This window comes from Dreissena polymorpha, chromosome 9, assembly GCF_020536995.1.
Source record: "Dreissena polymorpha isolate Duluth1 chromosome 9, UMN_Dpol_1.0, whole genome shotgun sequence".
In the NCBI taxonomy this organism is placed as follows: domain Eukaryota; kingdom Metazoa; phylum Mollusca; class Bivalvia; order Myida; family Dreissenidae; genus Dreissena; species Dreissena polymorpha.
The window spans coordinates 100,596,917-100,623,221 of record NC_068363.1 but is presented as its reverse complement, the minus strand read 5'-3'; the positions used below and the strand labels follow the sequence as shown (position 1 = coordinate 100,623,221).

General features: G+C 34.3%; 2 protein-coding genes across 20 annotated transcripts in view; one reads left to right on the top strand and one right to left on the bottom strand.

Moving 5' to 3' along the window:
- The window catches only part of LOC127845052 (semaphorin-5B-like), a 95,407-nt gene extending 83,271 nt beyond the window's left edge, over window positions 1–12,136 (bottom strand). The window contains exon 1 of the mRNA XM_052375676.1: window positions 12,127–12,136. The gene's annotated coding sequence lies outside the window, so the exon portion shown is untranslated. The remainder of the gene's footprint in view (window positions 1–12,126) is intronic.
- LOC127845053 (sodium- and chloride-dependent glycine transporter 1-like) overlaps window positions 1–26,305 on the top strand; it is a 177,689-nt gene that overhangs the window by 56,771 nt on the left and 94,613 nt on the right. The window lies entirely within an intron of this gene.

The window sequence follows — 26,305 nt, the reverse complement described above, 5'->3', positions numbered from 1 at the left end:
ACCAACTCACACTATCCTGGATTAGCTGGTGATATATTACTTAATGCATATTCCTATAATAATTACCGACAACTGAACTACTTGACTCGGAAGTAGGGAGAGAATGACCTTAGAAAGGATTTCATGACCAATCCTCATACAAGTTATGTCCGGGATAGGAATCAAACCCGCGATCATCGGATTTGCAGTCCAGCGCTTTACCAACTGGGCTGCCCGGTCCGGATTTTAATATTGTATATTTCCTTTTTGTATATATAAAATTATTTACATTTTCAAAATAATGGTACCTCTTTCACCCCATTTTAATGGTCGATCTGTATCTGAACAATCTAAGATTGTCGATAATTAAATATTTAGGGATGATTCGATGACAAACGTGTGCTATGCCACATTGCATAGTTTTCCATTCACTAAAAGCTTTGAACCTACTTGATAACAAATTTCTCAGAGAGACCTATTATGTGATTGACGTAAGTTATCTTACGTCGTGCGGTGTTTGATGTCGACTTTTAGCTTTTACCACTGTAGGGGCCACATTTCATTTTCTCAATATTAATTAAACTTGTACAGATTGTTTAGCGTTACAGTATGTCAAGTTCGAAACTGTGATAAGTGGAGTAATTAACTAGATTCCTGTGTTCAATAAGCATCAGGAAACTTAATCAAGGCTTTCAAAATAGCAAGTACTTTTAACAGCAAGATTATGCATTCAAAGTTAATTTCTGGAAACTCAGTAGTAGTTTCATTGAGACTTGCGAACACAATCAAGCACTAATATGAGCGTCGTGCTCATAAAATGCTTAATAAACCTAGTGCTAAATAACACAAATGGAATGTAATATTACCGAGCCAATGTTCTGCATGAACAGATCCAAAGCCGTTTTCATAGTCACTGAAGTTCCGATAAAAATCCTCACTCCCATTGAACCGCCTTTGAAAGATCTAAAAACATCGAAATTGAGAACTGAGAACCATATACTAAAATAGAATAAACATGTAAAATGAATACAGCATGTTTCTTCGATCACGCCTTCAATTAAACCATATTTTCATGGCAAAGATTGCACATGTTCATGCAAAAACATGTGAGGGTTTTATTTCTTCAATTGAATATAAAAAAATTAAAACAAGTGTTTATGTCCACTTGCGTTTTATTATTAATTCGTACATCCTTGAACAGTTTAATGTTTGTTTCTTTAAAGATCGTGTAATGACAATGTTATTTTCGCCTTAATGGAATATCAGAAAGTTGAACCATTTAACATATACACGTGAATTGTCGTTAGTTTACCATGATCACACAATATTCAAGTTAAGTCTTAAGAAAATATAGATATATTCGTTATAATAATTCATTATGAAAAGATCGGTAACCTAAAACGACTTTGGTAAGATATTATGGTATTTAAATGCATGTTGTTACATATATGATATCGCAAAATTATCATTATTGGTATAATTTTCAATAATTACAAGATCACTAAAATAAGTTAATACTTTTTGCTCTATTTTGAAAGAATCATATTTTTTATTTACCTATTAACGAGTGTTATTTCTATTGTATAAATGCAGACATGCACATACATTCGGCCATCTGAACTTGTACATCGAGCTTGTTTATTGAACTTGTCAAGGGCGTGCTCGACACAATGGCATGGTATATTGAGCTTACAAACCGGACATGCTGTATTATTCTCAAATATCATCTTAGACCTCCGAGTAAAAGCTTTTGTTTTAGGTTATTAGTCGGTTATAAACGCGAGGCGCCGTCGCCTTATGGTTAACCTTTGTGGTCAATTCATAATGGATGATGAAGTTATTTAACAGATAAGCTTATCATACCAACATTATCTTTTGACCTATGAAAGTGTGCTTTAAATTTGAGCTAGGGAGACGAATTGTACATGCGACAAGTCGTCGTAATATCGTGAATATATGTGAAACGATAATTATTTAAGACCAGTTTATAATTGAATACTCTATATGGGAGTTTAAATCTGAACAAGCTAATTTATTAAAAAAAACTATATTTTTTACCTGCTGGTTTTTGCTAAAAAATGATATTTTACCTCTTAATGTGACCTTAAAACCTCGAACGTTTTACGCTGACTTATGAGCTAGGGCTCGTCCGCACGATATTGCATCTGGTCATGTCGATTACTTGTTGTAAGTTACATATTGCATGATGAATTGTTAAGTAGATTCCGGATGCACACACACATGCACACAATAACATTGTTTTTTCACAGCATGGCTATAATGTAACTTTAAACACAATACACAGGTATGCAGCTGTACATGCTGGTATGCATGTTTGTTTTTGAAAGTGTTATCCCTCTAAAAGCAAAACGCAAGTAAAACTAGAAACATATCACATACACTAATGCCCCCACAACACATGTATGGACAAACCCACCATATATTTTACAGTGAACAAAAAGATAAATGGCTATAATTTAGTAAAATACTCTTGCAGTCAAGTCCTTTCTTATGATCATTTACACATTTAAGTTATTCATTTTTAGCTCACTTGATTGCTAAGGTGAGCTTTGTGACCGGTCTTTGTCCGTCGTCCGTCCGTCCGTCCACATGTGTTCGTAAACACTCCAGAGGCCACATTTATTGTCCGATCTAAATGAAACTTGGTCAGAAGCTTTATCCCAATTAAATCTCGGTGGAGTTCGAAACTGGGTCGTGCCTGGTCAAAAACTAGGTCACTAGGTCAAAAAAAAAACAAACTTGTAAACACGGTAGAAGTCACATTTCGTGCCCAATCTTCATGTAACTTTGTCAAAATGTTTGTCTTAATGATATGTTGGTTGAGTTTAAAAATGGTTTCGGTCCGTTGAAAAACATGGCCGTTAGAGGGCGGGGCAGTTTTCCTTATTTGGCTTAAGAGAAACCTTGTAAACACTCTAGAAGTCACAATTTTTGCCCAATCGGCATGAAAGTTTGTCAAAACATTGGTTTTATTGATATCTCGGATGAGTTTGAAAATGGTCCGGATCGGTGAAAAAAACATGGCCGCCAGTGGGCGGGGCATTTTCTCTATATGTATATAGTGAAATCATGTGAACACTTTAGAAGTCACATTTTTGGCACAATTTTCATGAAATTTGGTCAGAACATTTGTTTCGTTGATATGAGAGTTGAGTTCAAAAATGGTTCCGGTCAGTTGAAGTTTTCGTTATTTGGCTATAGAGAAACCTTGTAAACACTTTAGAAGTTACATTTTTGCCCAATCATCATGAAAATTGGTCAAAACATTAGTTTTATTGATATCTCGGACGAGTTTGAAAATGGTCCAGGTCGGTGAAAAAACATGGCCGCCAGTGGGCGGGGCATTTGTCTCTATATGTATATAGTGAAAATATGTGAAGACTCTAGAAGTCACATTTGTGGCCCGAATTTCATGAAATTTGGTCAGAACATTAGTTTTCTTGATATTAGAGTTGAGTTCGAAAATGGTTCCGGTCAATTGAATTACATGGCTGCCGGGGGGGGGCAGTTTTCCTTATTTGGCTATAGAGAAACCTTGTAAACACTCTAGAAGTCACAAATTTTGCCCAATCATCATGACAGTTTGTCAAAACATTTGTTTCATTGATATCTCGGATGAGTTTGAAAATGGTCTAGCTCGGTGAAAAAACATGGCCGCCAGTGGGCGGGGCATTTTTCTCTAAATGTATATAGTGAAAACATGTGAACACTCTAGAAGTCACATTTTTGGCCCAATTTTCATGAAATTCGGTCAGAAGATTTGTTTCCTTGATATGAGAGTTGAGTTCAAAAATGGTTTCGGTCAGTTCAATAACATGGCTGCCGGCGGGGGGCAGTTTTCTTATATTTATACATTGTAAAAAAAAGCTTGTGAACACTATAGAAGTCACATTTGTTGCCCAATCATCATGAAACTTGGTGAAAAGATTGGTTATATATATATCATATAATTAATGCTATAATTATTGCCCTTAGATTGTCCAAATTTTCATTATATTATACAAAATGCTTGTAAACACTCTAGAGGTCACAATTTTGTTTCAGATTTTATGAATCTTGGTCATAATATTTATTTTTGTAAGCAAAGTTTGATGTTTGGTAAGGGGGGTCAACTCAAAATATAGGTCACCAAGTCAAATCTTACAAAAACAAAAACACTCCATATGCCAGAGTTTTGGTTTAATAATGATGAAACTTGACCAGGTTGTTTGTCTTGACAATATCTAGGTCAAGTATGACGTTTAGTAAAGATTGAATGAACCGACTCCTCTCAGGTGAGCGAACTAGGGCCAGCTTTGCCCTCTTGTTTAAATTAAAGCAATATTTATTCATTAGATGGACGTCAACAACGCCATAATATCGGGGCTATATATTCTAATTTGCACATTAACGTTATCACACTGCAAATGTTGAAGTAGGATCCACCAAGCAGTGAAAGAGGAGTTGAACACACAATAGAACAGACAATCAACCACCGTTGTTTAACGACCGTCTTCACATGTCTCAATCTCACATTACACCTCCATCTTTATGTGATTGAAGTTGGGATTTTTGATTTATTATACAACTGAATATCTGATGAGTGTTTTGTTGATTTTGTATTAATAATGAAACTGATAATACCAGTCACCCTATTCAATCTGTGTCAATATCACATTGCACCTGTATCTTTGTCTGAGTTTGCGGATTGGTTATATTGTATTTATTATTAAACTGATACTACCGTCCATCCTCCTCCTTCCGTCTCCATGTCACAGTAAACCTGTATTTTCATTTGAGTGACAGGTGTGGTGATGTTGTACACACCACTACGACGAGCAGCACCACTGCTTAGTAGCTCGGAGCAATCTTTCGCTAAAAAAAAAGCAGCTCCAATGTAAACCAGTGATAAATCTGATTATATTGTTAATTATTATATTACAACATAGCATTCTTTACTTTATATAACCCTATACAGTTGTTACTTTGGACATTATATTTACTATAGTCATTGTTGTCATATTGGATAAATATGTTGTCATCAGTTTACAGATTAAAACAAACTAAGTATATCATTACGTTGACATTGGTCTGTGTAACAGTCGTGTGTTTGCATCGTTAGGCCTGCACAATCTCTTCCGTTATGTAGCGGAGCGGGATTGTCGCATGCTCGAGTCCGTGTCAGGTAACAGAGAGATGTACACAAGGACCACGCAGTCCATGAACCCCACTTTCCGTCCACTTGAAACAGTAAATTATGTTTGCCGGATGACCTCATATAAGACTTCATAACGTACAGGGACTATTTTTTGTTGTAATAGCTAGACTTCATAATCTTTTGTCATCGCGTACATTAAATAGTACCATCAATACTTGCTATTTTAATTGAACTTGAAATTGTGTTGAACAATTCTAAATTAATACCTCCGATTTCTAACTTTCTAAATAGTTTGACTCACATTTAACTATATCATACTTGCGTTGTCCATAGTGTTCATCAGTTTATTGAATATTTATGTGCTCAATTAATAACAGTGAATAAATTAATCAAAAACATTTATATAACAATATTTCTTTTTTATATTGGTTCCAGAAACAGCCTTGTGTGTACTGTCCGTCCACTAAAACAGTAAGTTATATGTGCACATTATTTGGTATTTGTCTATAAGCTGATTTTCTGAACCCTCATATTGCATACTTCAGTACATTACCCGAAAAAAAACAATCATGCATATTACTTATAATACCTAAATGTGTTATCTTCACAAACCTCGATCATTGCAACACATTATTTTTAATTGCAATAGGCTGGACGAATTAAATAAAATTTCAAATAAATATATGCATGTCTCTCAATAGATACCATTTTCGGTAGAAACAGTTCAACCACGTTACGTTAACAATCGATTCACAAATGGAAAAAATTAATTAAAAAATATATGTGCCCCATGTGAATTAAATAACTTACACAATTTAAAGCATAACTCTGAATTCTTCTATGACACATGTCTGTTTAAACGTCTCTTGTTATTATCCAAACGCATGAACACTTAAAACAGTAACTAATATTAACAAATTATATGGCGTATAGTTCACCTGCATCGTTGCGTTAGTGAGAGAGGGATATATGGTGTATGAGCCACTTGATAGATAGTTGATAATTTGGATTTTAAATTCAAATCAATCCATGGCTGTGCTCATAACACGTGAAGTAAATATTCCATAACAATGCAGTAGTAAATTTACAAATACATATGTTGAAAACGATCCTTTCATCGCGGAAACATGTATTAAGAATCATTCAATATTTATTTCAAATAATATATTTGACTATTGCTACATTATTATTCATAAAATGCTTTACTTCATTGCGTGTAAGCTCAAAATAGCTAAAACTTCAAAATGCCGGAACTCTATTTACAAAAAATGGCAAAAACGATATGTTTGCAAATATCATCACTTGTGTCACTAATAGATTATCTTATCTTATCTTATCTTAATAGATGTTTGTTTTCGTTAAAGGGCTAATTTGCATACATTTCATGCAGACAATGCAGAAGTTAAAATGTTGGGCTCGTGTATTAGAAGCAAAGAAAAATTAACATAATATAAACAGGAGTCAATTACATTCGAGTTCACCAATTGTCCGAGGAGTACAATCACCACTGAAATCAGATAATTTTTGTTAAGTAATTGACTGTTCGCCGTGAATAAAAGACAATAAATAATATGGACACTTTCATTTAAGATGCAGAATGCGAATATAATGTTGTGTGTTATCCATTTATATATGCCATTATAATCATTTTAATCTAAAATGAAGAATCAACGCACACAACTAAGCAAACAGATTTGAAATTAAATGTAAGATTGTAATGGATTATTAATGCTTTGTTGCATGACCATAATACTCAAACTTATTTAACGAAAAACAGGAAAGTACGCTCAGATTCAATTTATTTCAAAGCGTGAATCGTGAATCGATTCATTATTATCATCGGATTTCATCTGATGCAGCCGGTTGAGATACAATGTGCATTTACATGTTTTTACATGACCACTACTTTATGCGAGAGATCAAATATAAGGTTACCGTATAGTTAATAGTTTGATTTTTTGACAATTTACATATAAGGAAAACAACATCACCCAGATAGGGCCAACTTTGGCAACAGGGACAATAGTTAACAAACTTAATAGGGGGCCATTAAACAATGTTACATTTCAAATACAGACAAATACGCCTGTCATTTTCAGAGGGGACCATTTTTATAATTTCGTCCTATATCTATAACAAAAACAAGTTACCTCCAAGGCCAAAATTATTTCCACCCATGAGACGTGATTTGAACGAACGTTGTAAAGTATAATATATATAAAGGCATAATTTCTCGGTTGTATTGTTTAAGCAAATTTAAATAGATGCTTTACTATATATAAGTCTATATAAATTATTGATCAAGAGCCTTGGCCACATTTTACTTCAGAGTCATGATTTTAACAAACGTTGAAGAGAACATATTAAAAAGTTTACATAAAACATATAAAACAAGTGCATTTTAGGAATGTTCTTAATTATCCACTTTATCAAATATGTGTTTAGCTCTGATGTCCTAGATAAAAAAACGCTCGGAACTATTTTAACAATCCAATGGCAATACATGTGAAGATTCGTCAAAATGTACCAAACGGTATGGGATGAGATTGTTCGGAAGCCTATTGTTAATGACGGAAACCGCAAGACACAATGCATACGGTACGACTTTAGACGCCTGATGCACACTCTCTACAAATGCTCACCATGAGCAATTCTTGCTCAAGTTTGCTAAACATATTAGTACCTTTAGTTTGGCAATTTGTATTACACAGATCAGCATCACAACAGTGGAAACAGTCATGAAGACCGCGCGACCATGTTAGTGTGGATGTCACGTCGCTGCGCCTTCCAACAATGAGGTCGCCACCAGAGTGGGTTACACAGTGCTGAATTATTTATGTGTTTGCAGTTCAGTTGTTTTAAAGTGAATTCACCATTTTAAAAATCTTTCTCAAACATTTACTGAAGGTACATATATAAAACATATTTACATATATGATCATTTAAGCACTTTTGGAAACCCCCAATATGGGTATTAAATTTATTATGCAATTTAAAGCACGTTATTCATTCTTATTTTTTCTTGTTATCATAGCTCCAGTTTCAAATAAGTGGTCAGCATTTGACTGGTATTGAAAATAAACGTACATATCGGTTAATTAGTAAACTATAATAAAAAACATGAATATATAAATAATTTGCCTATAATACGTACGTCTTTTGGCATGCAACCGGATGTAAATAATATCGTTCCAAACGTGTCCTCACCATTAAGACTGCAAACCTATATTAATGTACGTTTTTATAAAGATAGAATGAACTTACAAAATACATGTTTATGACACATTAAATAAGAGATGTTTGTGTTTTACTTACAAGAAGACAGAAATGCGCAAAGCGGAAAAAGGCATACATCTATATAAAAATATAACTGTAAACGGCCATATATGTTTTCCAAAAAAAAATATTCTGCTTATGAGTCAATGGTCAATTTCTTTTGAACCAAAAAAGTTTTTTCTTGTGAACCAGAAAAAATAAGATAAAAAAATGTATTCCTGACCCGCCACCCCCCCCCCCCACCCCCCACACACACACAAATAGTAAATTCAAGGACAGGTATATTGGGGTTATTTATTTAACTTCTTTATATATATATATAAGGGTAGTAAATTTCATGTTGCATTTAGTACTTTCTGCTGAATTAGTTGTTTTTTAACAAGAGTAAAATTGTGTTTTACCATAGAATGAAATGAGAATAAAAAAGCCACATGCTCTCAAATAAAAACCTAATGAAGAGAATATCAAATAATCGATTGTCCCTTATTATTCCTTTGCCTGTCTTAACGTACCTCTCCTTCCCGACAAACGTCAATACTATGGCAACGGCCTTCACGTGACGGGTTATCACAGCTATAACACACGGGGCCACGTTGATAAGGATATCCTGAATAAAACAAATGAAGTTTTATTTATTATGTATTGTATAAAGCCATGATTTGTGTTACGTGTTTGGTAATAACATGGTTTATTAGAGTATTTCTCTCGATCCGTATTGTTATACGTGTGCAATAGTTTCTTATTACCTACTTTACATATTTAATCCTTTAAATAATGTATATTATCTCAGTTTAATAGTTTGACTTATAGGTGTAGAAACATGTGCGTAGTTGACATGCACCATTGTGTTACGTCTAGCATTATATACTTGTAATTATTTCATTCGAGCACATTGGTTTGGAACCCAACACTACCTTGTTCACCGCATCCCGCATTGTTACACAGATCCTTGTCACAACACTGGGTACAATGACTCGAACTCAAAACTGAATTCCTGCAGGACTGTTATTCAAATTCAAAACTTGTATTATGTATCATCTCACAAACATTATCCCATGCAATGTCTTTATAATTTTATCGAAAGCAATTACGTATAAAAAACGCTTAAAGTCTATGTAATATCATAATATCGCAGAAAACAACAATATAATGAACAGTGATAACTTAAATGTAAAAGAATTATTGTAAACATAGTATGTTTTGCAATATTTAACTAGCTAATATTAATTCACACATACACGTTTAGCGAGACATCCAAGGTTGTAGCCTATTTCACTAAAGGCATTTGCCTGCTTCTCAACAAAGCATGACTGAAAATGAAATGCAAAAACTATGTTGCAAATAGTTTCTACGTTGGACACTACAATTTACCATTGGCAAATTACACATACGTTTTTTGCCACAGTTTTTAGAATATTCGTCATTGAATATGTCATGTTGGAATGAGAAATTCGTTACTTCACAATGAACGATGTTAAATAAGTATGCCGAGGTAGGGCTAACCTACTTCTTGATTTCCGAGATTATTCAGCATAGGTTTTAGTGCTTTAGTATTGTGATCCGACGTTCTTTCTTCAAAAGGCTTTTAAATTAAAACGATAACTTGCGCATAATAGTTAAATTCATTTCAAAGGTCAATAAAAATGTCCAAAGAAATCTGTCGAACCTTCTGAATGTATTCACGTTTTTCATGCCCGGCTACAATGCACAGATGTACAACAAAGAACAAAAAAGTGGAGTTGTAGAAAATAGTAACTATATAATTATGAAGGCTTAAACAAATATTTAATACATTTCTGTTAAAATACAAATATAATGTGCTAGTAAATATTCCATCAATAAACGGTTTATTATACTATACAATATTTAAAAGATCGTATCTCTAAGATTTCTTTTTACAGTTATAGGTACTGACAATTCGATATAATAGAAACTATGTGAAGCCAAGTACGCAGAAATATGATTTTATATATGCCTGCTTCATATAATTGAAAACTATCTAAAAAATATAGTAATTCATTTAAGCATCAATTGGAAAATATGCATTAAAATATGTTATTATGTATTTACTAAAGAAATACAGCTCGTGACCACGTATCCCCGTAGATTATACCAAACACAATTAACGACAGTAATATTTTTAAATCTACACTAAAAACCAAATATAACCTTGAAAATGTTATACAAGGTAAATTAAGACGAATTCAAGCTCTTGTCTTGTTTTTTTTTCAATTTTCATTAAATTGTTTTTTGTATATTTGTTTTTACGCGTGTGAGTTAGTGATACATCTGGGCCGAGATGATTCTTTTGATCTTCAAACGTAATCGGTTAATGCCTTTTTTCATCTATTGAAGGACATGACTTAATTAGGAAAATTCATTAATTGCTTTATTAAATGTGGAGCTAATATAAAAAAGAGAATCAAACTATTAACCTATTAAATGTGTCATTGGGCTAGAGCCGGGCTAATTGATTCACGCGTTTTGCTAATCGCCTAAATAACCACATGACGTTTCCGAAGTTTTATAAAAAATAAAAAAATGGTAGATATGGAATGCAGACGAACATGGGGATTCAAAACCTTGATCCTCAAATTTGACTTTGATCTCATGTCGGCATGACTCAAGCATTCGGCTAATTTCCTCCATGTCGTAAAGGTGTGAGTAACGTTCGGGATAAACATGCAAAATTTAAAGGTCTTCATTTCGACCTTCCACTTTGACATTCACCTTGTTCCAATGCGACTGACTCATGCCTTATAAACATAGCTGAACAGAGTGACAATTGAGTCTCATATCATTGACACTCAAGTGTGACCCTAACATAGAGTTGGAACGACCGACTCATGAATTATTTACATTAAATTTGTTTTAATTACATTAATATGCAATACAGAATTCATAAAAAATATTAAAGGATTGACTTGTTTTGGGCCGGATACAAAAATGGAGACTCAATGTTTTGACATTCAAGCGTGAATTTGACCTTTTCAAGCATGAGTAACTTTTGCCTTATACAAATCTTCTTAAACACTACTATGTTAGGCAAGTTTTATAAAACAATCCGCCAAATGGTATAGAGTATTTGTTGGTTTCACTTAAGTGTTACAAACATACTCACTAATTAAAGGACTGAATGCAAGGCGGACTGGCGGCTTATGTATTTCCTCAAACACACATCCAGCTTAAAGAAGGGGATAACAAATAAAATACATAAACAATGTTATATACTATTTACATCATCATCCGGACATGAGATGACCGTTTTACAGTATCGAGGCTGCTCCACAAAGTCGCACTGCAGACATATCAGCGCTTCAACTGTGCAAAGATAAGATTTGAGCAATGAAAAAATGTCATAAAAACAAACATTTAAGAAACACAAGAACGGCTTCATAATATTTAGATTATGTATTTTTTTAATTATGTACTCGCAGTAAAGAAAGTTGCATCTAGTATCAACTGCAATAATATATATACCGTATTGCTGGAAGATGTAGATTGACCAGATCGCAACCAATGTTGTAAAAACTTTCATTCTGAATGGTAAAGCAATTAGTTAGGAAATAAATTGATGATCAAAATGAAAACAGCGAAGTAAAGACACAATAAAAAAGAATTCACAAACATTGTCATCGTTAATGATTTTGCACACGCATATATATCATTATATGAAAATAATATAGAATTTTTACAAAGAATCTCCAACTTACGTGCTATTCGAACGAGGCACAAACTGAAGAGTGACTGCGCTGACGTGAATGTAAGATATAAAATGTGCTACATTTAGTGTAACTGATAACAATGATCACGATTTGTCCTCGACATTATGAACGTTAGATCTTGAATGCCATGGGAGGATCAAAGGACTGAACGCACTACAGTTCCATGCCAAATGGCGTAAACTTTTGGAACACTCCACTCCTAAAAAATGATAGTTGTAGCAAATGGCTAAAAATGCATTTATCATAAGAAAAATTATATATTTGAAAGAGTGTCTGAATGATAATCTTTGCGATATAAGTTCCGTTGATGCAACATATATTCACGATCATCTATGAACTTATGTGACAATCAATAAAGGAGAGTTAATAAACGGACGTAACCCACATAAGGTTCGATGGCTCTTTAAGAATTTAAACCTCTCTAAGAATTAAAAATTGTTCTCAAGACAATATCTTTAGCTTAGTATATGTACCCAAATTCCAGACATTTGTGAATTCCAGAAGATTGCAAGCGACGGTATATAAACTTGATAGTAGGTTACAAGAACTCAGAAGGTATAATATTCTCCGCTGTGCGTGTAGTACAAAGAGTTAAGATAGAAAGATATACCACACTAAAATACCATATCGTTAATATATGATTAAATTGTTGAAATATTAAAATTAAAAGTTAACAAGACATATAACTGACCCTGTGAGTACCCTCATATACCGCGTTTACACGCACATAAATTATTGACAACCAATGCTGTTATTTATTTTTTTTCGCTTATAACCATTAATTAAGACATTTGTTTTTCTCTAAAATCGTCATACCGTTTAATGTGTGTACAATGTGATTTTTAAAAGCATGGTGAAGTTACAAAAGTAAATACTCTGGATTTCTAAGAAAGTCTTACATAATTAGACCTTTTACCTCTTGGTATGACCTTAGTCATGGTGATAGCCTTAAGGTTCTTGTGCACCACATAACTTCTATTAAGAGCATTTCTGCAACAGACCATTTAGATTTTGACAATACATACTTAAATTTTGCTTCAAAGGTAAACCTTTACATTGAAGTTAGCCGGGTGCTTCAGATATGTTCTAATCTACTTAAATACCCACACTATTGAAATCTGCTTAAATATTTTTATAATTTATAATTACAAAGAACACAAGACGGTAGGAAATTGTTTCAGGTGTAAAAAAAGCCACCAAAAATAATCAAATTTATGCGTAAAATACGTCTGTTCTCTTTAAAAAAACGGTGTTCATTTTAATGAAATTAGTTTAAATGTAAGAAACACGGGTTTTTAATAATTATGTTAGAAATATCTTGTCCTAAATGGATTATATACTTTTCCGTGTAACAACGTAGTGAACATACTTAGTTTACTCAAGACGGTATTACCAGGATCGAGGTAGGTCTACACACTATTGATTAATTATAATTTTTCTTTTTAAATGTTGTACACATGTCGGCTAATAGAGATGATTTTTTTTTACAAAATTATGATAACGAAAAATATTTTGGGCACACGAGTTTCATGCCGATCGGGAAAGGAATTTGTGTTTTCTTTATATTTAATAAACGGTTTCTTTATTGTTTTAAAATAGGTTTAGACTGTGAGATTGGGCTTACACTCTCACAGACACGTCTGTACCAACAAACCTTTTTTCAACTGTCAAGACAAATTAATGGAGATTCTGAACTAAAAATAATGTCATTACGTCATAAGACGTCATGGAACAGTAACACAATTCAAAGTCCCGACTGTTTTCACCGTTTTTTTTTCACTTTTTGAAATCCGTCTTCTCCCCCACCACCACCTAATATCCGTATCAAACAAAATATTGTCTTTGTTGTGCCACGAGATAAACAAAAAAAAACGATTATACCATCAACCTTTAATCTATTTAATTTAATGATAATAGTTCAGCAACAAGATGATAGCCACATGAACATGTTAACAGAAATAATGCATTAGTAATTTACTCGCAAGAATGCATGATTGACATACATTGAGTAAACGAAGAATGCAAGCAATATTTCAATAAAATGATAAAAACAAGCATAAAGACGCAAGGAAGACGCAGTTATTTTGAAACAAATAAAATTCAGCAAAATGCAAGTGTCATTTAGCAATATGTAATTGACACAGCATCTCTTTTATGTAATAAAACAAAGCATTCGTGAGCTTTAAGACAACAAATGATTTATTTGCACAAAAATATACTGAAAAGAGCATATCCCAAATTGTTACAGAGATATCTGACACAGCATTGCGAAAATCAGTTTATAGGGGAAAGAAATGACATGTTCTTGAAAGAGTTCATGCGTAAATTGTAAAAGATATATCGTTATCAAATAAAAACGTTCTGAATCAGATTCCAATGTACCCATGAATCAATACTGACAAGGATTTCACCGGAGCCACAGCGTTTATCGCACGCAGCATATTGTTTTAAACACTAACTAATAAGCAATAACAATTAACTACATTTGAAACGGTTTAATTTTCCCCAAGTTTTGAAGATCACGATTGCATTAATATTTGTTTGTTGCTGAATAATGGTCAAACAGTAGACAACCGGTCAAATCCTTATCACTCGTTCGTGTTGACCGTTATAGAAAATGCCCTTGGATGCCCTTGGATGTTGATGTCATTGTGAACACTGATAAAGGACAGGGGCATATAAGCTTTATAACCGGAACCCTAGTGCGCGAGCCATCGCTTATCATGCAAAAATGACATATGTCAAAACAGACAATTACTGACAGACTGTTCTTTTTCTTTTGTTTCTATTAACCCATTTATGTCTAGCGTCTAGAAAAAGGCATTGGCAAACAGCCTAGACCCAGATTAGACGCCGCATGATGCGGCGTCTCATCAGGGTCTGTGCTGTTTGCTTAAAGGAATTTGTGAAAGAAATATTCTAAACATAGAAATAAATATACTAGACATCCCTAATTTTAGAAATAAATTGATCCAATTTAGAAGGATGGGAGAGTCCACTAGGCAAAAATGGGTTAAACTTCTTACTTACGCAAAAATGCGTACGAATAAGGGAGTTTCTATCAGCCTGTCTTACAAAATAAATGTATGTGTACATTCAAATGGTAAGTACAGAGAACTCCACAGCATGATTGCTGCTGACCGCCGATTAAAAGAACACATTTATAATCACTTGACCGTAAATGATTAAAACATGAAAGGCCTGACAGTTCAGAACTTATTACTTTTGTAACAATTTACAAAATGACAACACACTTAACTGTCTTATTTCTGAACCTAAACGTGTACAATAAAGTTTCTGAAGATGTTTTATAGTACAGTAAGCAAAATGCATGATTTCTGTTAACTAAATACGCTTTAAACATAAATACCGTCCATGATTAAAACCTTGCATAACATCGTCATAAAAAATTACGATCACGTAAGGCACTGCACCATCACTATTAACATCAAAAGTCGTATATACACACAATTTGTACAATAATTTTAAATTGTATAATTACAATAAGAATATAAACATACACATATTAACGGGAATTTCAAAAAAATGAAGAATGATATCCCATCAATGTTATGTACCATATTAAAATTATCTTATTGGTATAGCACAACTATCTACCTACTGACAATAACGACGATTGTATTGTACAATGATGTTTTTCATAATTCTATAGTCTTAGCGCTGCTAAGACTTCTGACAGTTAATGATTTCCTCGGTAAGGGAAAATATACTCATACGTATCCGGCCAATTTAGACTGTACCCGAGTTACCCTAAATCCGATGTCTTTAAACGCGCTACTGAATACGAAACAACATTCTCTTTGAGCAAAACATGCTCCACTTTCTCTATTGGATACGAGGTTTCGTTAATATAGAAGCCATTTTACCAAATTTTTACATAAATAAGAACATAATTAATTTGAAAAAAAAATAGCCGTTAACGACCAATTTAGCGTTAGAATTCCCGGGTACGTTTTAGCATATTTTCCGTACCCGGGAAACATTTAAGTAAATTATGGCCGACGTTTTTTTATACTCTGAGAAATGAATGATTTTTTTTAGTGATTGCATATTTTAAAAAGGATTCTGGATAGTAAAATAAAGTGAGTAAAAGTGAGCATGTGAACTTTATGTTATCTAACTTACAGGCAGGTGCCAGGAAATCATTATAATTTTGACAAACAATGTGTTAAATAATTTTAAAAATTTATATGAACGCAGCAATATTGGACACCATGTTCATTGAAGCTTAACCATTTCACTATCGATGCTTATTTAAATCAGTATAGATAGAGTGGTCACGTTCGACCACGCTATCTATACTTCCCCAAAAAGATAAGTACCACGAAAATGTCAACAAAGGGCAAACAGGACAAAAAACGTAAAAAGGAAATCAACTCGACGGGTAGCGTCAGTGAATTAGAAACGGACTCGATTGAACCTTAACTGTATAAAAAGCAGTCTTCAAGTGATCGTGCTGCATCAATTGAAATAAGCAGCGGCGAAGAAAATACGCGTAAAAGTGAAATCGCTGACATAAAAAACTATTGAAAGACATCAACTCAAAATTGTCGAATATTGATTCAAACGTCGACAAATCAATCAACAAGATGAACGATAAAGTGAAAGATATAATAGAAAGAGACGACGAAAGGCTGAAAAACGATCTCTTCGATAAACTTAAAGAAATGTTATTAACATCATGTACAAAACAAATTGAAATTTTAGAGGCAAGACTATTTGAGAAGGAGATTGAAAATGAAACACTGAAGAAAGTTGCAAAAACCTGAAGTCGCAAGTAAATTTACAGTCGGAAGAAAACGCAATACTGAAAACTGAATTAGCGGACCAGGAAAACAACAGAAGAAGATCAGAAAATGACTCTAACCAAAATAGCCGAAGCAATAATATAATTCTAAGTGGAGTAGAACATTCATCCTCAGAAATTGACACCAACGGAACGCCTTTATTTGAATCAGCAGATTAAACCACTAAAATCTCCATTGGCAAAATTAATAGCATCACCAAGGAGAGCCTTACTATGGAAGACGTTGACATCGCCCACCGACTGAAAAGGAGTCCAAATGGCAAGAAAGACATAATCTTACGCTTCAAATCACGTATGACGCGTAACCGAGTGCTGAGGCAAAGCAAACTGCTTCGTGCGAAAGGCGTGCTTGTACGCGAGGATCTAACCCCCCCCCCCCCCCCCTAAATCATGAGGTGTTTATGAGCGTGAAACGAAAAATGTCGGACGAAGTTGAAAATGTCTGGTCCAGGAACGGTGCCATCTCCTACAAAGACGCAAGAGACGTGGTTCATCGCGTAGAATGGGAGGACTATCAGCACTGGCTTGATCTACCGTGGCCAAACAAATAACATTGATACCTCAAACTACATTTTCTTAAAGTGTTGATAGAGTAAAAATTACGTTGTTTACACTATTTTTGTACACTTCATACTAAAGGTGCTCAATAACCAATAACCAAAAACGATAATGTGCTGTAAAAGTTTGATATTGTAAAAATGTTTAGGTTGTTAACGCTACTTTTGTGTACACTTTACTTTAAACGCGCATTGGACTGACGTCAATAAATAAAGATTATTGCGCGAGTTGCACGGGGAACCCGTTTCTATTGAAGCCGATCAATAAGATTTACAGTGCTTGACTTAATAAGAGTACAATCTAGACAAATGTTAAATGTATTGCGCACTATAAAATGCCATGGAGCAAAAACTTTAAGGGCTTTATGAAAACATAAACGTGGTTTAACATTATTTTTAACACCTAAAAGAGTCTCGTAATGTTGTTTTTTTTTTTTTTGTTGTTTTTTCTTCAGTTTCGTTTTTTCGCTGAAGAAAGAAACATCCTTTCTTTTAGGAAGGCATGTTTCCTTTTCAAATCAAAGTACTGACAGTACTGGTGTGACGATGCTTTTGAGAGGATGGATATAAAAGCATCAAGTTAAGTTTATCTACATCACCACAATCACCACAATTGTGTATGTTGATACGAAAAAAAATTTGGTACAAAAATTCTGCGAAAAAAATTTGGGTATGAAAACAAATTTGGGTACGAAAAAATATTTGGAAACAAAAAAATTGGGACCGAAAAAAATTTGGGTACGAACAAAAAATTGGGGATGAAAAAAAAATCTGGTACGAAAAAAAATTGGGTACGAAAAATTTTAGGTACGGAAAAAAAATTGGGAGAACGGGAAAGTAGTACCTGTGGGGAATTTGACCCACACTTGCACATTTTCGGCCCTTTCCGTCAAACATCAGATAAGTTCCTCGAAGGCAATAGTATGAATACACATTTCGGAAGCGGTAATGCGGTCCTACCTACGCGCGTCAAAATGTAAGCGAAATATGTACACAAGTCTGTCAGGAATGATTGAATTAACGAAGAAAATCGTGTATTGATGTAAGTTTTTTTAAGAAATGTGCAGAAAATATATTAAACAAGAGCTGTGTTTGTGAAACACAATGCCCCCTGCTGCTCAGCTTTGAAGCCATATATTTTACCTTTGACCTTGAAGGATGACCTTGACCTTTCACCACTCAAAATGTGCAGCTCCATGACATACACATGCATGCCGAATATGGAGTTGCTATCTTCAATATTGCAAAATTTGACCTTTGACCTTGACCTTGAAGGATGACCTTGACCTTTCACCAATCAATATGTGCAGCTCTATGAGATACGCATGCACGCCAATATTGAAAAAGTTATGGCCAATGTTAAAGTTTTTGGACAGACAGACAGACGCTTTATATTTGACATTTGACCTTGAAGGATGACCTTTCACAACTGAAAATGTGCAGCTCCATGAGATGCACATGTATGCCAAATATCAAGTTGCTATGTTCAGTATTAAAAAAGTTATGGCCATTAAAGTTTTCGGACGGACGGACAGACTGACACACTGACTGACTGACTGACAGTTCAACTGATATAGGCCACCCTACCGGGGGCATAAAAAGCAATGGCGATATTTTTCTCAGCCACATAATTTTTAATAGTTTGAAATCACAAAATGAAAGTGAAAGTAGAACTGTCAAAAATGACAACCTGTCAACGTGTTGATTTTGCTGGCACGAGAGGGCGATTACACTCAATATGTTCAAATTTTGACCATAGGCTTTGTCAATGACCTTTATAGTAAGGGTAGCTTTGATATTATTTATTGCTATCATGTAACTGCATTATTGTGTATATGTTTACAATACACAAAGCATAAATAATGATATAAATATACTGATTGAGCTTATAATAATCTGAGAACTATAGCCAGGTCAAGTAAGGACTTAAAATACAATTTTGTGCCCTGATTTCATGAAGAAATGACCATGCATGTCCTAGATTTCAATTCAAGGCCCTGGTGTGACACATTGGTAGCATTACCGTTAAACTGTTACCAGGCTTATGAAATTAGTTTTTATTGAACTATCTAAGGAAATCTAAATCAGGCACTTATTTTTCTTGTTTTAATACAGTCATAGATCAGTTGTGGCCTCTGGGTAATGAACAATTTTTGCTTACTTGTCACACCCTTAAAACTTTCCACACGTCTATAATAGCAAATCTGGATTTAGGTGATCTTCAATGGTACATTTAAACTTTAGCTCTGTTACAAGAGTGCTGGTAAAGTCCAGTCACATATTTAAATCTAGGCCATGTCAAAATCAAAGTGTCAAAGACAAATGAAAGATGCGTTCATTAATTATTGTCCAGTTGTTTACTACTGCTGTAAGTTTTTATATAATATGACTGATGAACATCATGTGAGAGAAAATTCACATTATCATTGTATATCAGGTTTAGCAGCCTTTTAGATAACAAAGTATGCTAGTTTTCAATGTCGCTTCTAGGGATCAAACCTGTAGGGCTTTTAGGAAGATTCTGAAATTTTCGATCCCTCGAGAGCAACCAAACCAAAAATTAAGTCAAATATTGCCGACTCGGTTTTTTGAGTCGGTTCATGAGGGATAATGGAGCTCGACTGGTCATTGTCGGCTCTGGTACTACTTACATGTACCACGGGTACTCTTAAGTATACTTACATGTACCCTGGGTACTTTAAGTATACTTACATGTACCCCAGGTACGGTAAATAAACGTAATTGTACTCGGTCCATATTAGACTGTACCCGAGTTGTATTCGCGCCCAAAATCCGATGTCGTAAAACGCGCAACCGATTATCTTAAACACACTTCTCTTCAAAAAACACTGCATCAACATGCTTTTTGAGTATGTGTTCCGATAATATAGAGGCCATTCTACAGAAAATTGACATAAATGTGCAGGGCTTAACACTAAGGCACGTCTGAACGACATTCACTGCCTGTACCTTGGTCCGGGCTAGCCAATGTCCCAGGAACATTCCCGACCGGTCGTGTGTATTTTGGGCGGGATTATATGTTCTATATCAATAAACTGCGTTTTAAAAAAGCTTTTCAAAGATGCAAAAATCTTAATACAGTACGATCAGATGAAAATTAAATCCCAGAGTGAGTTCGGAGACAACAAACGGATCGTATCTCGAAATAGATTCGGAACCCCCTGATTGCAATCAAAAAGAGGCCGACAATTCAGAATATCCCCGGCGGTTTTCCTGGTAAAACACGTCAGTACCTATTTTTAAACGGAATGCCGCTAGACACGGTTTTTTATTGGTTTCCTCGAGGTGACGTGTTTTCTCAATAAAAATACATTTGAAACTAAAAGCCGGGATCGCCCAGGATCGTCCGGAATGATGAAGGTATAAAACTCGACATTAACACAAAGTAACTATAAAATTAATAGTTATTTATCAATTTTAAATAATTTTAATTTGTTGTCGTTATGGAAAAGTTATTCCATCCTTTAGACGATTAATAAATCCATTTAGAGGAAGATAGAGACTTTATTTAGATTAGAAGTGTTTTGACAATATTTTTTACGCAATTCAATTAGCAAAACTAATATTAATGGTCGATCCCGGCTTTTAGTAGAGAGTTAACCCTGTACAATTGTTACAACTACCGTAACACGTTATTTTGCTAAGATTCACTTACCATTTCTTGTAAGACGGTAACCCGGCAATCTATGTAAAAAAGGTTTTAACGTTCATGTCGTTGTTTAAGTTTGGCTTTACGGGTGGGGATGGGGGTTCCTCGGATACGAAAAGAAAAGGGAAGGAGGAAAGTAAGAGAAAGTATGAGGAAATAAAAAAACAAGAAAATTTCTCCAGAAATGGCGTGAAGATTACAAACAGATGTCTTAAATAGATGAATATTGAATTCAATAGCATTAGTAAGGCAAGCTAATAAGAATGATTTAATCATAATTGCTCATCTCCAAGCACAAGAAAATACAAGTTGAATGATAAATATAAAGGTTTTTATAATACTTGGGTCAGGGCACATGAAAGATTGGTCAGGGCTAGTAGGTTCTGAATTTACTAGCCCGAACGAGCTAGTTGAAAAAAAGTTTGTGTTAAGCCCTGATGTGTATATATAATTATTACAAAAAAATAGTCGACAACGACTGATTTAGGATTAAATTTCCCGGGTACATTTTAGTATATTTACCGTACCCGGGATACATGTAAGTATACTTAAGAGTACCCGGGGTACATGTACGTAGTACCCGAGCCGACAATGAACAATCGAACATACTGGAAGGTGCAACATCTCTCACGCCCCCTTGCATCGCCTTTAGCAGTATTCAATTCTCAACAGGAAAGTGCTGGAGTCATTGATCCCGAGGGACAAGAAAAACAATTGATAATGTTCGAAATTAATAATTTGATTAATGACAATTCTATTATTTGAGCCAGGTCACAGGAAAAGCGCAGTCAAATCAGTAGCCAATTAAATTATTTGTTATTGTCAGAAAAACGCTTTTAAGCAAACAGCTTTCAAGCGACTGCAGGCTGATCTAGATCCAAACTGGCCACAATCGCCTTAATGTCTCTTTTACTGTGACACAGTTCATTTAACTTTAAAATGATAAAAAGTACTAACACTAAGAAAGAGTATACAAACCAGTAAAGAGTTTGAAATCAATGTTGAATTTCAGGACAGCTTGGTGATCTGCAAATCCCCGATGAAATGTTGATATCGGGTATCATAGTCATTCAATAAGTCGCAAAATGCTCGAATACAATTAATAAAGCACAATGTGACTTATATTGATAACTAAAAATACCAGTATGCCAGTTTTGCCGTGTCAAGCTGTTAGGCCTACGATCCAGAAAGTCCTTCATTCACATCGAGTATATATCCTTCGAATTCCAACTATTGATGTCATAAGCGGATATTTAGTGAATAAATAATTCATATATCATAAATGACACTTTCTAAATAGCGAAACAAGCCAATTTATGCAGTAAGAAAGTTTTGAATCGAGACTCTCATGGTGGCGGCCATTGTTGAATGTTGAAACACGAACGACAACTCTGCTAGGAGAATGTTATCAATGACGAGCAATCTCCTTCGCAGTGGCGAATGCAAAAGGGAATATACTGAAAAATCGAGTTATCTCAATCGGACTGGCTCGGTCTTTTACATAGGTCGCCATTGTGAATTTTTTTTGATGGTTTATGATACCTTGGGCGATGCTGTTCGCATCGTCAAAAAGCAGAGGCCGTGTTGCATCTTTTTATGAAAAAAAGATGTGTGCCTCGGCCTCACTGTCTTTCTTTTATCTTTTTACTTTTAATAATAACACAAACATAAGCAACTATATTTTATATCTTTATGTACAAACAATTCAATATGAGTATGTTAAATTGCCCAAACATAAATGATATTTACTAATTATGGATGTTTTATATAATCTTTAGCTCTATTCTTGCTTAGACTTATGTCCGCCTCAACTATCAATTGTAGTAATTGCCTAAAAAGTATATCAGGGGCAAATATCGGGAACATTAATCAAGTCATATTGTTAGTATTGCTCTGTGCTTTTAATTGTTTTACGTTTTTTTTTTGCAAAAAAAGGTCTTTACTAAAACAACATTACTGTATTACTTATACTCAAACTTATATTTACTCCTTACTCGTGCCTATGTTAAAAAACATGTACATATATTGTGTGCTTAGGATGCTCATTAATATGTTTCCCTACTCACTATTGCATAATGTAAACCTGATATGTTATGAACTTAGTGATGTTCACTATACATGTACTTATATTAGTCTAAGCTTCACATTTTGAGTGGTGAAAGGTGAAGGTCAAGGTCATTCTTCAAGGTCAAATGTCAAATAATCCGTCCGTCCGAAAACTTTAACATTGGCCATAACTTTTTAAATATGGAAGATAGCAACTCGATATTTGGCATGCATGAGTATCTCATGGAGTTGCACTTTTTGAGTGGTGAAAGGTTAACCTAAAGGTCATCATTCAAGGTCAAATCTCAAATATATGTCCGTCTCTCCAAAAACTTTACCATTGGCCTTAACTTTTTGAATATTGAAGATAGCAGCTTGATATTTGACATGCGTGTGTATCTCATTGAGCTGCACTTTTTTAAGAGGTGAAAGGTCAAAGTTTAGGTCATACTTCAAGGTCAAATTTCAAATTTATGGCGTCAGTTCGTCCGAAAACTTTAACATTGGCCATCACTTTTTAAATATCGAAGATAGCAACTTGATATTTGGCATACGTGTGTATCTCATGGAGCTGCACATTTTGAGTGATGAAAAGTAAAGGTCAAGTTCATCCTTAAAGGTCAAAGGTAAAATTTTGCAATATTGAAGATAGCTACTTGATATTTTGCATGCATGTGTATCTCATGGAGCTGCACATTTTGAGTAGTGAAAGGTCAAGGTCAAGTTCATCCTTCAAGGTCAAAGGTCAAGGTCAAAGGTCAAATTTTGCAATATTGAAGATAGAAACTTGATATTTGATCTGCGTGTGTATCTCATGGAGCTGCACATTTTGAGTGGTGATAGGTCAATGTCGAGTTTATCTTCAAGGTAAAAGGCCAAGGTCAAAGGTCAATTTTTGCAATACTGAAGATAGAAACTTTATATTTGGCATGCATGTGTATCTCATGAAGCTGCACATTTTGAGTGGAGAAAGGTCAAGGTCAGGTTCATCCTCAAGGTCAAAGGTCAAGGTCAAAGGTCAATTTTTGCAATATTGAAGATAGCTACTTGATATTTGGCATGCTTGTGTATCTCATGGAGCTGCACATTTTGAGTGGTGAAAGGTCAATGTCAAGTTCATCCTCAAGATCAGGGGTCAAGGTCAAAGGTAAAATTTTTGCAATATTGAAGAGAGCAGCTCGATATTTAGCATGCATGTGTATCTCATAGAGCTGTTCATATTGAGTGGTGAAAGGTCAAGGTCAGCCTTCAAGGTCAAAGGTCAAAAAAAAAATCAAAGCGGCGCATTGGGGGCATTGACAAACACATCTCTTGTCTTGTTTATATTTTGACATCTACTGTTTGAATCTTGACGTAATAATATGTTCAATGTCTGTGTAATAAGTGCTTCTTTTCCTGTTATGAATTTTTGTCGTCATATGTCATGATATGTTCAATGTCAGTATAATAAGAGCTTTATCTTGTTTTGAATCTTGACGTCATAATATGTTCAATGTATGTGTTATAAGAGCCTTTTTCCTGTTATGAATTTTTGTCGTCATAAGTCATAATATGTTCAATGTCAGTAAAATAAGAGCTTTTTCTTGTTTGAATTTTGACGTCATAATATGTCCAGTGTCAGTTTAATAAAAGCTTCTTCTTGTAAAAATATGTTTAAAGTCAGTGTAATAAGAGCTTTTTCTCGTCTAAATTTTGATGTCATAATATGTTTAATATTAGTGTAATTAGAACTTTCTCTTGTTTAAATTTTGACGACAAAACATGTTTCAAAGTCAGTGTTATAAGAGCATTATCTTGTTTTGAATTTTGACGTCATAATATGTTCAAGCCCAGTGTAATAAAAGATTTTTATCCGTAACAGGCGGAATGGCTCGGCTGTTGGTTTTGTTTGTGTCTTTTCTTGGTTACATTTTGCTGATGTAAAATCCTGGTACTTGCCTACCAAAACCTCTTTCTTATGTTAGATTTTCTTTCTTTTTCAATTTATATTACTTCCGTTTTGTATAATATCGGAATATTCATATTTTTGTATCCATAATTTTTGTTTTCTTTCTTTGTTTGTTTGTACTGACATCTTGGGTTTTATAATAGAAAGCAACTGGACTTATTTTAAAAATAGAAAGCAACTGGATAAAAACACAAACAAATTATTATTTACATCACCCTCCACCTCTTTAAAGCGGATATAAACGATTTTTTATATGTGTTAAATTGTAATATATTGATAAAATATGTTACAATAACACAAAATAGGCAAGAAAAATTATACATTAAAGCCGAATTTCATAAAATGCAGCAAAGACAATTTAGCGCCCCGAGCCGATAGTGACGTACATATTTTTCTACAATAACCGAAGCATTCGTCTTTGTATTATAAACCGTTAAACTACGAGGGGTGTTCCAGAAGTTCGTAGATTTTCGCTATAACTTAATAGTTTGCTGGTAAAAGTCAATGAAATTTACATATTATACAAACCAATTATCACGGACTTTATATATAAGCTAAAAATGCATGAATTCCATAAAGTGCGTTTGAAACGCGTTGCCATAGAGACCTCAGTAACGACATGCGGCGCACGCGTGTATTTTATTATAAGTCAGAGCGTTACGCGAATATAAATTTGATTTAAATGTCGTTGATAAACAGAATTTACGGCAAATTTCACGTTACAGCGCCTCCTTACAGCCCGGATTTGGCCCCTATGGACTTCCGCGTCTTCCCGGAAGTTAAATCACAGTTGCGCGGTATTCGCTTTGCAAGTAAGCGAATCGTGTTGTCTTTTGACGCTGACTGGTATAGAGACAATTTTGACAAGTGGATTTCCCGACACATAAAGTGCATTCGCGTTGGAGGTGATTATGTGGAAAAGATTTGTCAGTTGTTAACTTCATAACGTCATTGACGTTGAACAGAAACGTTACACGTGCGTCGGTGTGCGCATTGTGCACATGTTTAAATCTCTGATATATATTTATTGTTTTATGTATTTCCATGATGTTTGGAGAGTAGATTTGGAAAGGACGAAATATTCTTAACATGCTATTTGTTTGTCCATTTATGTTACC